Source organism: Theropithecus gelada, chromosome 1 (genome assembly GCF_003255815.1).
Source record: "Theropithecus gelada isolate Dixy chromosome 1, Tgel_1.0, whole genome shotgun sequence".
Classification (NCBI taxonomy): Eukaryota; Metazoa; Chordata; class Mammalia; order Primates; family Cercopithecidae; genus Theropithecus; species Theropithecus gelada.
The window spans coordinates 99,564,285-99,578,058 of record NC_037668.1 but is presented as its reverse complement, the minus strand read 5'-3'; the positions used below and the strand labels follow the sequence as shown (position 1 = coordinate 99,578,058).

The 13,774-nt window shown below is 34.1% G+C and overlaps 1 protein-coding gene across 2 annotated transcripts in view; it reads left to right on the top strand.

Annotated features, from left to right (window-relative positions):
- NEGR1 (neuronal growth regulator 1) overlaps positions 1–13,774 on the top strand; it is an 884,450-nt gene that overhangs the window by 609,717 nt on the left and 260,959 nt on the right. The window lies entirely within an intron of this gene.

Genomic DNA, 13,774 nt, shown 5'->3' with positions numbered 1-13,774 from the left:
ATCGGGAGAATGGTGGGGAATCCATGTAGGTACCTCCTGAGAAGGATGGTTCTAAACAAGGAAAGCACCAGGCAGCATTCCTAATTTCTTCTTCCAATTTAACACTCTGATACTTCATCTTCCTTTCATTGGAATGGCAACACAGGGCAAGGAGATTATTCTCGAAAGAGACTCTACATATAGAATTATGAGGTCAGGGAAATGGAAGTTTCTTCCCTAACAATCCATACTAGTAAACATTTATAGATGAAATAATATAGAATGTGCACACACACATAGATACATACATACACACAAACATACGTTAGTATGTGTTGTGTGTGTTTACATAAAGTCTTCTTAGAAAGACGTTAAAAATATATACAAATGTACAAACGCTTAAAGAAAGTTTTACTTAAAAACTCTCATCCTTTGCAAGATTAAGTAGGAAAAGAATGAGAAAATAAAGAATTTTAATAATATTAGTAATATTTAATTAATACACATTTTAAATCTTTTATTTATTTATTTATTTATTTATTTATTTATTTATTTTTTGAGACGGAGTCTCTCTCAGTCGCCCAGGTGGCAGTGCAGTGGCAAGATCTCGGCTCACTGCAAGCTCCGCCTCCCAGGTACGCCATTCTCCTGCCTCAGCCTCCAAAGTATCTGGGACTACAGGCACCCACCAATACTCCCGGCTAATTTTTTGTATTTTTAGTAGAGACGGGGTTTCACTGTGTTAGGCAGGGTGGTCTCGATCTCCTGACCTCGTGTTCCGCCCACCTGGGCCCCGCATTTTAAATCTTGTATCCTCAGAGAGCAAACATTGTTCGTCTACAGAATTTTTATATTGCTTATCTACCAAACCTCAAAGAACTCAATACATCTTCCAAAGCAGAAATTGTATGAGTCATAATTTCTTATTCAAATTTAATAATATAAGTTTAAATCCTCAAAACACAGAAATAAGATCACAAATCCCTGAAAAAAAAAAAAAAAATCCTAAGTAACTTTTGGTGGGAGTAGTTTAGAAATAGGAAAAGCAAATTCACTGAATATCAAAACAACCCAGAGTTAAGGAAAGCTGTACTCAGAGGCAAATTTGTAATTTTAATAGTCTTTTATTATGAAGAAAATGAAAGAATGCCATCAAATTAAGTATTTATCTTGAGAAATTAAAAAAAAATGAAACTAAACCTGAGGGAGATTTTTCCTTTTGAAGTACAATGTGTTAGATACCCAGAAAACCACTTTGGACTTAAACAACTAAAATGCTGCATAAAATTTCCAAAGTATGTTTTAAAGGCATCATTGTAATTTGCTGAGAAAAAATGTAAGTTCTGAGCTGTAAAATTAATTGAAATGAGAACCACTAAGAGGTAAGAAAGTATAAAAATGATTTTTCTCTCAGAGTATCTGGTATACTCTTAGGTCTTTGAACACCCATTTTGATGACTGTGAAAGATGCAAGGAGAAGAAGATAAAGTCCAGGGATCTTTAAAACTAGAGGAGATCCCTTCATGTTAAACAAAGACCCCCACGAAGGACCATGCCTTAGGATAAGAATGAACAAGAAATACATCTCATGTCTCAGAAGTAGATGCAAAGAGTATTTCCTGCCTCAAGTTTAGCTCTGATTTTATGGAAAAATTCTCCTTAGAAAGCCTATAACCTCAATTTATCCAAAATAAGTCTGCAGCCTCTCTCAGTCCATTTTGAGTTTCCATAAAGGAATCCCTGAGATTGCATAATTTATAAAGAAAGAAAAAAAAAATGTTTATTTGGCTCATGATTCTGCAGGCTGTACAAGAATCCTAGCCCTGATATCTGTCTCTGGTAAGGGCCTCAGATTGCTTTCACTCATGGCAGAAGTCAAAGGGGAGCAATCACCACATGGAAAGAGGAAGAAAGCAAGAGAGAGGAAGGAGGTGTCAGGCTCTTTTGAGCAATCAGTTTTCCTGATAACTAATGCAACAATAACTCACTCATTGCCAAGAGGAAGGTATCAAGCCTTTCATGAGAGATCTGCCCCCATGACCAAAATACCTCCACTAGGGCCTTGCCTCCAAGATTGGGAATTAAATATCAATGTGAGATTTGGAGAGGACAAACATTGAAACTATATCATAGCCATATATCCACATGTCATTTTTATTTTAATAATCTGAAAGCATTATTTAAATTTACTCTTGTCCCAAATAGGTGAAATCTGCAGGAAACTCACAAAATAGAAACAAAACAAAAACCTGATAAATCTCTGAAAATATACAACTTCAATCTAGGCCTCAAAAATAACTCTGTAGGTAAAGTTCCATGCAAAATGAATATCTTTGAGGTAAAAATTACAAGACTTAAAAACCCTGTCTCATATAACAAAACACTTAGACATGAATAAGAATCAGTGAAAACAACAGACAAGAAAAATAAACTTTACAAAAACTTTTTGGAGAATTATCAGGCATAAGTTTAAAGAAATCAGAGTGAACCCTGAATATGAGCAAACAATAAGCAATTTTGAATGAAAATTCCACTCCATAGAACTTCCAAATGTGAAAATTAGAATAATTAAAATTAAAAAGCTTACAATGAAAAAATAAAGAAAATATGTGTTAGATACAGCTAAAGAGGGGATTAGCAAATTGGAAGATGGATATTACAAAATTATATGGAATGTGGCTGGATGTGGTGGCTCATGCCTGTAATCCCAGCACTTTGCACTTTGGGAGGTTGAGATGGGTGGATCACTTGAGGCCAGGAGTTTGAGACCAGCCTGGCCAACATGGCAAAATCCCATCTCTATTAAAAATACAAAAGTTAGCCAGGCATGGTGGTTCATGCCTGTAATCTAAGCTTCTTGAGAAGCTGTGGCATAAGAATCACTTGAACCCTGGAGGTGAAGGCTGCAGTGAGCTGAAATCACACCACTGCACGCCAGCTTGGGTGGCAGAGCAAGACTCTGTCTTAAAAAAAAAAAAAAAAATATTAAATGGAATGTTAGCCAGAGAAACCAAGAGACAGAATTTAAGGAAGACAGTGAAGAAATTTAAAGAATAGAGTGTAAATGTCTGAAATGTATAAAGTATAATTCCATAAGGACATATTAGGACATATTAGAGAGTACAGGGATGTGGGAAATAGGCAATATTCAAAGAAAGAAATTACTCAGTTTTCCAGATTTATTTTAAAATTCTCATTCTAAAACTGAGGAATTCCTATAAATCCAACCAGGATTAAAAATAAACAGATATGCACAAATATACATCATACTGAATTTGAAACAAGCCAAAGAAAAAGCAATGTCAAAACACCTTAAAAAAAAAAAGACCTATAAAATAACAGCAAATATACTGACTGTTGATTTCTCAGCAGCAACAATGAATGCCAGAAGACAGAATCATAGTAATACTCTTAGTGTTTTAGGATAAAACAACTGTCATTTTATTTTTATGTAGAAATATATGAAAAGATCTTTAGACAAAAAGCAAATAAGAATTTGTCACAAAATGACTTTTACCATTTGACATACATGTTTTCATTGAACACAAAAATCTTATTTTCTTATTGTTATAGAAAGAATAGAACCTTGTATATTTTTACTCCCTTGAAGTTGATTATGTTATTGGGTAAAGAAATGTTAATGACACACATCACTTTTAAATAAAAACACCTAAATGCTGACATCTAAACATCCACCTAGTTCACAGACTTCATAATCATAGATGTGTATGTTAATATGCAAGTGCTTTTAAATTAGTCTGAAGTGCTGTGCCAACACATAGAAAACTTATGCACAGGAGAGTCACCTGGACCCACAGTCTGTTTTACAGGAATGTAAACTTTTGTTATATTGACACCTAGAAATCGTGGGAATGTTTCTTACTGCAGCCTTGACTGCCCTATACCGACATATATTATAACACTCCTAAAACATAAACTTCTGGCAAAAGGAAGCCATATGGAAATCTGTTATATAGGAAAAGAAACTAGGCAAATATAATATATTAGCAAATAAATGAGTAAACCTAAATAAATATTAATTATATATTTTAAAATATCTAATTGGTGGGATGAAGCAGGCTAGAGCTGAAGTGTTTAGACAATATTGAAGACAGAAGGAGAGCAATGGTGTTAAAATATAGTAAAACAACCTTGTATCATTAGGAAAAATGGTAAACCCATTGACTAGTTTAGGTCAAAAATTAAGACAGAAATGAACATACAATGGAAAAGGAGAAATCTAAAAGCTACTTTTAGTATTAAAAATAGAAAAATGAGATTAGACAAACTTCAGAGGATATTAGTCTAATGTTTATTTGTGGCATCTTGTGAAAGTAGAAAATTAAAAATGAAATAGAGACAGAATTCTAGGTGCTACAGAGATTAAGCAGATATGAAGAGGTGGTCATTAATAACAATCAAATTGGGAAATTGCAATGGAATGGAAAAAATGCTAAAAATTATTTAACAGTCTCAAAAAGAAATAAAAAATCAGAATGATCCTATGTAACTAAAGATATGGAATCATTGATTAAAATATCTTCCAAAAATATGATTTAAAGCTCAGATGTTCTTATATGACAGTTCTGTCTAATGTTACTGGAATGTATTGTTAAAATTTACACAAACTCTTCAAGAAAATTTTTAAAAAAGAAATAAAAAGAACACTTTCAAATAATTTTATGAGGCTCTAATGATTTGATAACTAAAATTATTTGAGATTAGAAGGAAATAATATTATAGACCAAATTCATTAAAAACTTGATTCAAAAAATCTAAACAAGATATTAGCATACTGATTCCAGCAATGTATAAAAATATCATGTTGATTTTAACTTAGGAGTACAATGTTGAGTTACAATGCAGATTAAAAGAGAAAAACCATAGGTCATTTCATAGATTCAAGAAAAAAATTAATAAAACAACACATTTATCATAAAATCTCTTAGTAAACTATGAAGAGAAAAGGACTTAACTTGATGAGCATCATATAAAATATCTACATTAAACATCTTAATATTGAAAAATCATAGGCTTTCTTTTTCAGATCAGGGAAAAGACTTGAACATCGGCATCTCATACTGAACCTTTCAATAGAGGCTCTTACCATTGTAGTAAAAAGGAGAATAAATAAAAAGTATAAGAACTGAAAAAGGAAAATGAAAAGCTGCCACATTGCCTCGTTCTGCATTGTGGATGATATCATGTTGTGTATTGTAAAACCAAAAAAATTATTTCAATTAGTAAGAGTTTAGCAGTGATGCTGAGTAAACCAGCAACAATCAGAAATCATAATTTTTACATTTAATTTACAATGCAAATATATGTAAAATTTTATCTTAGAGAAAATGTGCAAATCTTTTATGAAAAAAACTAAGATTATTAAAATGAATTTAGCCGGGCGCGGTGGCTCACGCCTGTAATCCCAGCACTTTAGGAGGCCGAGGCGGGTGGATCACGAGGTCAGGAGATAGAGACCATCTTGGCTAACACGGTGAAACCCCGTCTCTATTAAAAATACAAAAAATTAGCAGGGCGTGGTGGCGGGCGCCTATGGTCCCAGCTACTCGGGAGGCTGAGGCAGGAGAATGGCGTGAACCCGGGAGGTGGAGCTTGCAGTGAGCCGAGATGGCGTCACTGCACTCCAGCCTGGGTGACAGCGAGACTACGTCTCAAAAAAAAAAAAAAAAAGAATTTAAGAGATTTTAAATGAAAAGTATACTACATTTTTGATATGAAAACTCATTATAAATGTAGTAAAAGTATTGATTATCCTCAAATTAATCTGTAAATTAAATACAATTTCATTCAAAATTTGAACAGGTATTTCGCTGAATTTTAAAAACTGATTCTAAAATTAACATGAAAAAGCAAGAATTCAAAAAGACTCCATCCATTCCTAAAGAAGAATGGATAATTATACAATGTGATGTTAGCAGAAGGAAAGATAAATAGAGTAATAGAGAGACAAGAAACAAAATTATGGACAAAATTACACCTGAAACTCCAAACCAGATCTGTTTCATTTCCAGTTCCTCCACATCACTTCCAGAGCAATCCTTACAAAACACAAACCTCATACCGTCATTGTCCTGATTAAACATCTTCAGTGGTTTTCCACATTCTTTGCGATAGAGTGTTAGTCCCTTGAACTGGCACATTTAGCCTCTTCTTGATGCCGCCTCTCTTTGCTCGGCTGCCTTTGAAACTCCCGTTTCCTTACTTTTCTCAATATGGTATCCCATCCAGACAGAGGAACTCCCAGTTCCGCAAATTTGCCATTTTAAAAGCTCTGCTTGAACACATCATGTTGAAGACTTTTTTCTACTTTCTAGTAATGGGCTAATTCCAACTCTGCTCTCAATACTGTGCCTAGTAACCAACAAGTAACTGTTGAACAAAATGTTGAACAAATAAGACAAAAGTTGCACATTCCTGATAGCCTGTTCACAGTGGAAGGAAATGTGCACTCATGGGTGTTGTATGCATGTGCAACTGAATACTTTGTTGTAGCCATTTAAACTAGACTTGTTTTGGGTGGACCTGCCAAGCAGTTAGTAAGGGAATATTATTAAATGTGTTGATGGCCAGTCACTCAGGGAGTGTCCACATGTGAGCATTTAAGATAAATTCTGAACAAACAGTTCATTACTTACTGCATTATACTTGTTTTATTATAGAATAAATCACATTTTTACCATGACATATAATTGAGTGACGAAACTAATGAAGCTAAGCTTCATTGTAATGTAGTAAAGAGAAGAGCTATTAATATATTCATTTTACATATGTTCATATTGCTCAATGTTCCAAATACATATATGAAAATTATCTGATTCAAAATTGCCTTTACCCCCTTTTGATTACCTTGAACTAAATATAAACAATGAGTTTCCTATCTTTCCTTATAGTATAAGTATAATTATGCATATTTTGTAATTTGTTTACATACATTGTTTTGGAGGTGTGTACATACTTCTTTTTTTACCATGCCCTACAGATCTGTCATCATGTATCTGCATGTGCTCCATAAAAATAAAAAAATAAAAAATAAAGTAATGGAATCTGAGGCTCTGTCCATCTCAGTACACAAATTTTGAGGCAGTTGTTCAAACTGACTTAAAACAGATAAGCTAAATCCAATTTCCTGTTAATAGTAAATCCTATTAGCATTTTCCATCACATTTTATAAGGCAAATGTTGATTTATGCTTGATAATCTTGATTCTTTCTTCACAACTCCAGTCTCAGATTAACAAGATTTTAATGTCATACGAAGCTAGACTGCAAGTTATACATGCATTCCTCCAGCCTCACTAACTTTCTCATTTGTAAATTATGTTTAAGGACATTACTAAACCCCAGAATCAGCGTGGTCATGCTGAGACAGTGAAGAATGAAACACATGCTCCGTGAAACAGGCTTTTATTTTAATTTATGTTAAATTGTCAAAGCTTAAATTAATGAACAGCAAATGTGAACCTCCAAATGGGCTCATGTGGAAATATTTCTATTTGTGGTTATCTTTTAAAATTATATTAAGGGTTTACTCTTTTGTGGCTGTAAAATAAATATGATAACTTTACACAAGAACCTAGTGTTCACTCAGTGAGTATAGCAGAAATCAAATAAAAGCAGCCATGCAACTCAAATTAAAGTTCAATATCATTAATTTAATTATAGTACATAATCATTTGACAGTGCTATGAATTGGATTTAAAGGATGATATTGTAATTGATTGTTAATCATTAAGAAGCATGAAGTAAAGATAATGCTGTCTGGGTGGTTGTAAATTACGATTTTATCCTATCCGGAGACCAGATTGTGGGAACAAATGGCTCCTGTCACCATCAATAAATCATGGAGGATGGAAATGGAAACAGAGGGCTGCCCTGTGAACATGTGGGACAGAATAATGACCATCATTATAGAAGGCCAACAATGCACCAGCTTGGAGCTAAACAGTCTACATATATTATCTCATTTAATCTTTATGATAAACCAAGAGAGTAGGTATTGTTATCTCCATTTTACAGATGAAAGAAATGAAGTTCAAGTAACTCACACATAGTTGGTCATACACTTCATAATGGGAAAGGTGATAAGTCTGATTGGAAAGCCCAGGCTTTAAACTGCAACTTACACTACTTCCAGTGAAAATCTACCAAATGAGCTACCCTCAATCTTAACATGCTTGGTGATTGCCAGTCATGACACTTATCATTTGCATTCTAATAGCTGTTTGCTTAAAATGTCCTCCTTCACTCAGAATTTTTTCAAATCTCTCTTCTCTCTCTTTTTGTCCATGTTCTATAAAGAGGGCTCAGAGAGTAAATTATTTTACATTTTGATCTGTTTTATCAGACAGCTGTATCTGACAAGAAAAGAGTAGTAAGCAAGGACTTATGACACACCCTTTGTGTTACATTGAGAAGAGATAATGATTAGCAGTATGGTGGAGATATCTGCCTGGAAAATTTTTACCAAGCAGGACAACCAACAATGGTTGAAAAAATTTCTGACACTCAACAATGGTTGAAGGAAACCTGCTGCATGGGAAGTCACTCATAGTTCATTGTTATTGTTGCTGTTTCCTTGTCTTACAGCAATCATTTCATTTCACTGCTACCAAATTTGTATGGATATCTATTGTTTGTAGCATACTGCTGTTTGAGGTTTAGCAAAGATATGAAATAAGGTCACAAGATCATTTTTTTTTTTTTTACCAGATGATAATCGTTTTTAGTTGAGAATTAAAATTTAAAAGGCATTGACTCCCCATATTTTCATAATTAAACCACAAAACCTCTGAGACATAATAGAAGAGCATTTTTCTTAATAATAATTTCCAGAATAATGATGGTCCCTAATTCACAGTATGTTCACACATACAAAAAATATCCTTAGTGGCTTGGAACACTTTTCTTAAGTAAGATTAATTAAAATGTAGACCTTACAAAACACATACAAAATAAGATTATTTTAACTCTCATGGTCATCCTACATTGTAAATGTTATTTTATATTGCAAACATAATAACTGAATTCTATAAAATTTGGTAGGTAACATGCTGGAAGTCAAATACGTGTTTAGTATCTGTATAGAAACAAGTCGGTCCAGCCAGGTGACTTCCACCTGTAATCCCAGCACTTTGAGAGGCCAAGGCAGGAGGATACTTTAGACCAGGAGTTTGGAGGCAGCAGTGAGCTATGATCACACTACTGCATTCCAGCCTGGGTGACAGAGCAAGGCCATGTCTCTTAAGGAAAAACAACAACAGCAACAACAACAACAACAAAAAACTAGAGAGACTGAAATTATGTCCCTGTGAACAAGAATTTGGTTTCTTTTTCTATATACCCTATTCATGTTTGGTTTCCTCTTAGTAGTACATATCAGTTTCTCACTATCCCTTTGAAAACTACAATCCAAGTTCAAACTCATCAACCCAGATGCCAAGAACAGATTTTTCCTCATGCATGCTCTCTTTCTCTCTCTGTCTCTCTCTATGTATGTATATAGAGAGAGTGAAAGAGATATATATAGAGAGATAGATATAGATATACACATATATCTATATCTATTTATGTGTATATCTATATCTATATACCTACATCTGTATATACCTTTCTCTCTCTTCGTGCTGATCTAGTGGTGAATGGGAAATTATTCTTGTACTGCTCCCATAGAAAGACTCAGAATGCCATGGATGTTTCTATGCAAGAACTCCTGGGTGTTCATGCAAAGTGGGTGGTAGGTCTAGTGTCAGACCAGACCTGAGTTCAAAGGCACTTAACTCTATACCTGAAGGTTTACTTAACTGAACGCTATTTCCCTTTTTATTAACTGGGCATGCTAACACCTGCTTCAAATATTGCTTCTAAGAATTCATATATATATGTGATATGTACATATGAATAAACATACATTTTATATATTGCATATATATATCACATATATATCTATCACATACATATGTATACAATATATACAACATCTTGTGTATATTCAGTTTTTCTTTATTCAGTGTTGGAATGTTACAAGCACTGTTAGGTAGGGTGGTTAAGAATACAAAACAGGCAGGTTTCAAGGTGCCTACATTCTGTTGGATGAAAACATACGTTAAACAAATATATACTATGCCAGGTAGTGATTTGTGCTATCAAAGAAAAGAAGTAAAAATTAGATAAAAAGTGATACGGAAACTCTATTTTACATAACATGTTCAGAGAAGCCCTTTCTGATAAGGTTACATTTGAGTGACATCAAAGAATGTGATAGAAAGAACATTCTTCATTGAAGCCAGTCTCGTCTACACATTTATACTCTTAACTCATTGAAAAGGCTAACTGGAACATCGCACGTTTTAGAATACAGTGCTAAGTACTGTATACATTTGTGTGTGTGTGTGTATGTGTGTGTGTGTGCCCTCCCAGCAAAAGCCTACAGAATATTTAAATTGAGCCAAAAGGCTTATGAAAATATTCACTACATAGAATTGTTACATAGCTAATGTAATACAAAGTCTAAACAGCATAGGCAACAAAATATATGCCATCTTTTATGAGTAAGGAAGAGTTCAGTAGGCTGTAAAGATAATGTCTAGTGAATGCAACAATACGTGCATGGGAAGTATCAGTGTGTGCTGGATTGAGATTGTCTCGCATATTTGATTCATTGATCTAATGCTCGTTTTGCAGTTCTCAAGGTATTTCTGCAGGTGGCAAATTACATAACTCATTCTTTGACTTATTTAAAATGGTGATGGATGTTGATTTTATATAGATGTTTGCATTTGAGTGGAAAGAAGTGAACCTTCCAGATAGTTTTAGAAACATATTTTATTAACAACCGGGGAAGAATATGTCTAGGTCACTCATTTGTCTGATAATAGAAGAAATAAGTGATGCTACCCAGCATATGATTTTTGATAAATAAATACAATTTTCAAAGCTGCATTTTTAGTGTGAAGAAAGAAAATATTGAGAGATTATTTTTCACGTTAAATACTAACAATGGTATTCTTATGCTAATATAAAATTAATACTAATATTTAATTGTAAAAATTCAAAAAAGTAATGTACAAAAGTGTTTTCTAACACTTAGTAACCTCTAAATTTCTCTGTAATTTGTTCTCATGTCTATGTTCTCCATAAAGACTGAGCTCCATAGAACTGTGTTTAGAGCATAGTAGAAGCTTGACAAATATTTATTTGTTAGTAAAAAAAAACCATATCGTTAACAGAAATAAATGCATATGGGCTTCTGCTCTTTATAATTACTATAAGCATTGATTTGATTGCTCCACATATTGTCATAAGTTAAATGTAACACGCCCATTAGTGTCCTAAAATAGATTATATGAGACTAAAATTGATTGAGGATTTCTGCATTTTTGGTATACTTTTCTTTCAATATTTAAGGGAAAAAATATTCTCCCTTAAGATAAATAATGTTTCCAATTTTGAGGGAACTGATATTCATGAACAAACCATCCTAGATCCTATAATGCTTTATTAGAGTTATTTGTTTTCATAGCTGTCTTTTATATTAAATCATAAGCTCCAAAAAAGCAGGAACCAAGTTGTATTGATATTTTTCTCTGTATCTTCAGCATCAGACATAAAAAAGGAATTAAACATATTTCTGTTGAATGTTGAATTGATAAAGTGTGAACAAAGGATAATATATTTGGACTCTCTTGTCTACACTTCAATGCCTGGTTAACTTTTTTACAAAGATACCCATTAGTATGATAATAGGATGATGTCCTGGACATAGTATATGGATACAGTTTTTTTTTTGGAGACACATTGTAGTGCAGTGGCTGGATCTTGGTTCACTGCAAACTCCGTCCATGCTATTCTCCCACCTCAGCCTCCAGAGTAGCTGGGACTACAGGCGCCCATCACCATGCCAGGCTGATTTTGTTTTTGTATTTTTAGTAGAGATGGGGTTTCACCGTGTTAGTCAAGGTGGCCTCGATTTCGTGACCTCATGATCCGCCTGCTTTGGCCTCCTAAAGTGCTGGGATTACAGGCGTGAGCCACCATGCCCAGCCACGGATACAGTTTCTAAGTGGCATTTGTTGGGTTCAAATCCTGCAATGTCCTCAATATCCTGCCAAGCTGTTAGGTGTTGTATGCTGGACTCCAGTAATTTCCAATTTAACATACTCTCATCCTAGCTCATTCATGATCTGTTAGTTTTAGTATTTTATAATTTATTGACACCAACTATATGTTTCTGATGTCAGTTTAGCTTTGTTTCAAGGAATAGCCCTGGGTTTATTGGTTTTTTTTAAGTCTGTCAAAGTGCTTACCACAAGGTGCCATTTTGAAACTCAAGTTTGGCAAACATTGAGCACTCCATCCCTTTATTGGGTAATCACAGAGCATATCCCCATTTTAAGGACGTTGAAATATTTTGGAGTCTAGCACACTGATTAATTGACCCTGCCAACACCACCATTTTCCTTGCATTTATTGATTGATTTAACAGCATTTATTGAGGATTTATAATACACCACTCTGCCAGGATCTGGCTATACAGTGGTGAACAAGATTGACTTGGTCTCTGACTTAATAGAGTAGATAATCTTTGGAACACAATAGATAATTTTTGGGATGCATGTTTTTAATGCTACTCATGAGTGTCTTATCTTTCTAAATGTTACAAAGATTTCACATGTTTTAATTTTTAATGAATACAATAATTTTATCTAATTTAATTTTGTCTTCACCCAAAGCATTCTTACTTAAAAAAAAAAAAAAGTGATAACATTGTGACTATGGTTTATATCCCCAAATTTTCTCAACAGCAAGGTATTAAATCCAGAAACCAGTAATGAACTGGTAAGCCTTCAATATTTGAATATACTTAACTATGATAGCAGATATTTGGCATGCTCCATATCACTAATGTTACTTTCAATAATAGAGTTTTTAGTATGGTTGAAATAGAGAACAGAAGTAGGGCTGGGTGTGAAGGCTCACACCCGTAATCCTAGCACTTTGGGAGGCTGAGGCAGAAGGATCTTTTGAGGACAGGAGTTTGAGAGCAGCCTGGGCAATAGAATGAGAGCCGTCTCTGAGAGAGAGAGAGAGAGAGAACAGAAATAAAATATGCCTTCAAAATTTAAACAAAAATAATAAAAACCCAGTGAGAGTAGTTAAATAAGGTGTTGTCTGGAAAGTATGATTAATTGAGTGCTACCGGGGACCCATGATTGCCAAAGTAAAGTTGCAGTCAAAGAAGGTTAAATAGAATAGAGACTAGTGAGAAGAACCCTGGCCGTGGTATTTATCAGACAATCAGATACAGACACTGTAATGGCAATCTGATGAAAGATAAAGGATGGCTGACCAAGATGGAGTTGAGACTGTGATGAACTTGGCAAGATGGCTGGCTTATGAACAATAACCTGGAAATCATTACTTGAGTATAATACCCTAAAATGGTTTTTTCCCTTTATAATTTTACTCCTATTATTTCTTCTTTGTTTACATATTTTCTCTTTCAAACTCTATCATTTGTGTTTTCTTTCTATCAATTTTCCCTTATTTCAGTGCATTATTAAAAGTATAACCCAGGTTTTGCCAGTTTCCTTCATTTTACCCTTTTCACCTCTTAAAGATGATGTTTACTAAGGGCATTCTGAAGGTTGGTCTTCACTTTCTCTTCCTCTTTGGTCTTCTCCAGTGTCTCCAAGTGAGTTAGCCCTTAGCCCTCTACTGCCAGGAGCAAGGTTGTGGTACATTACAGGACCACAGTCTCTTATATTCTGGAACCACAA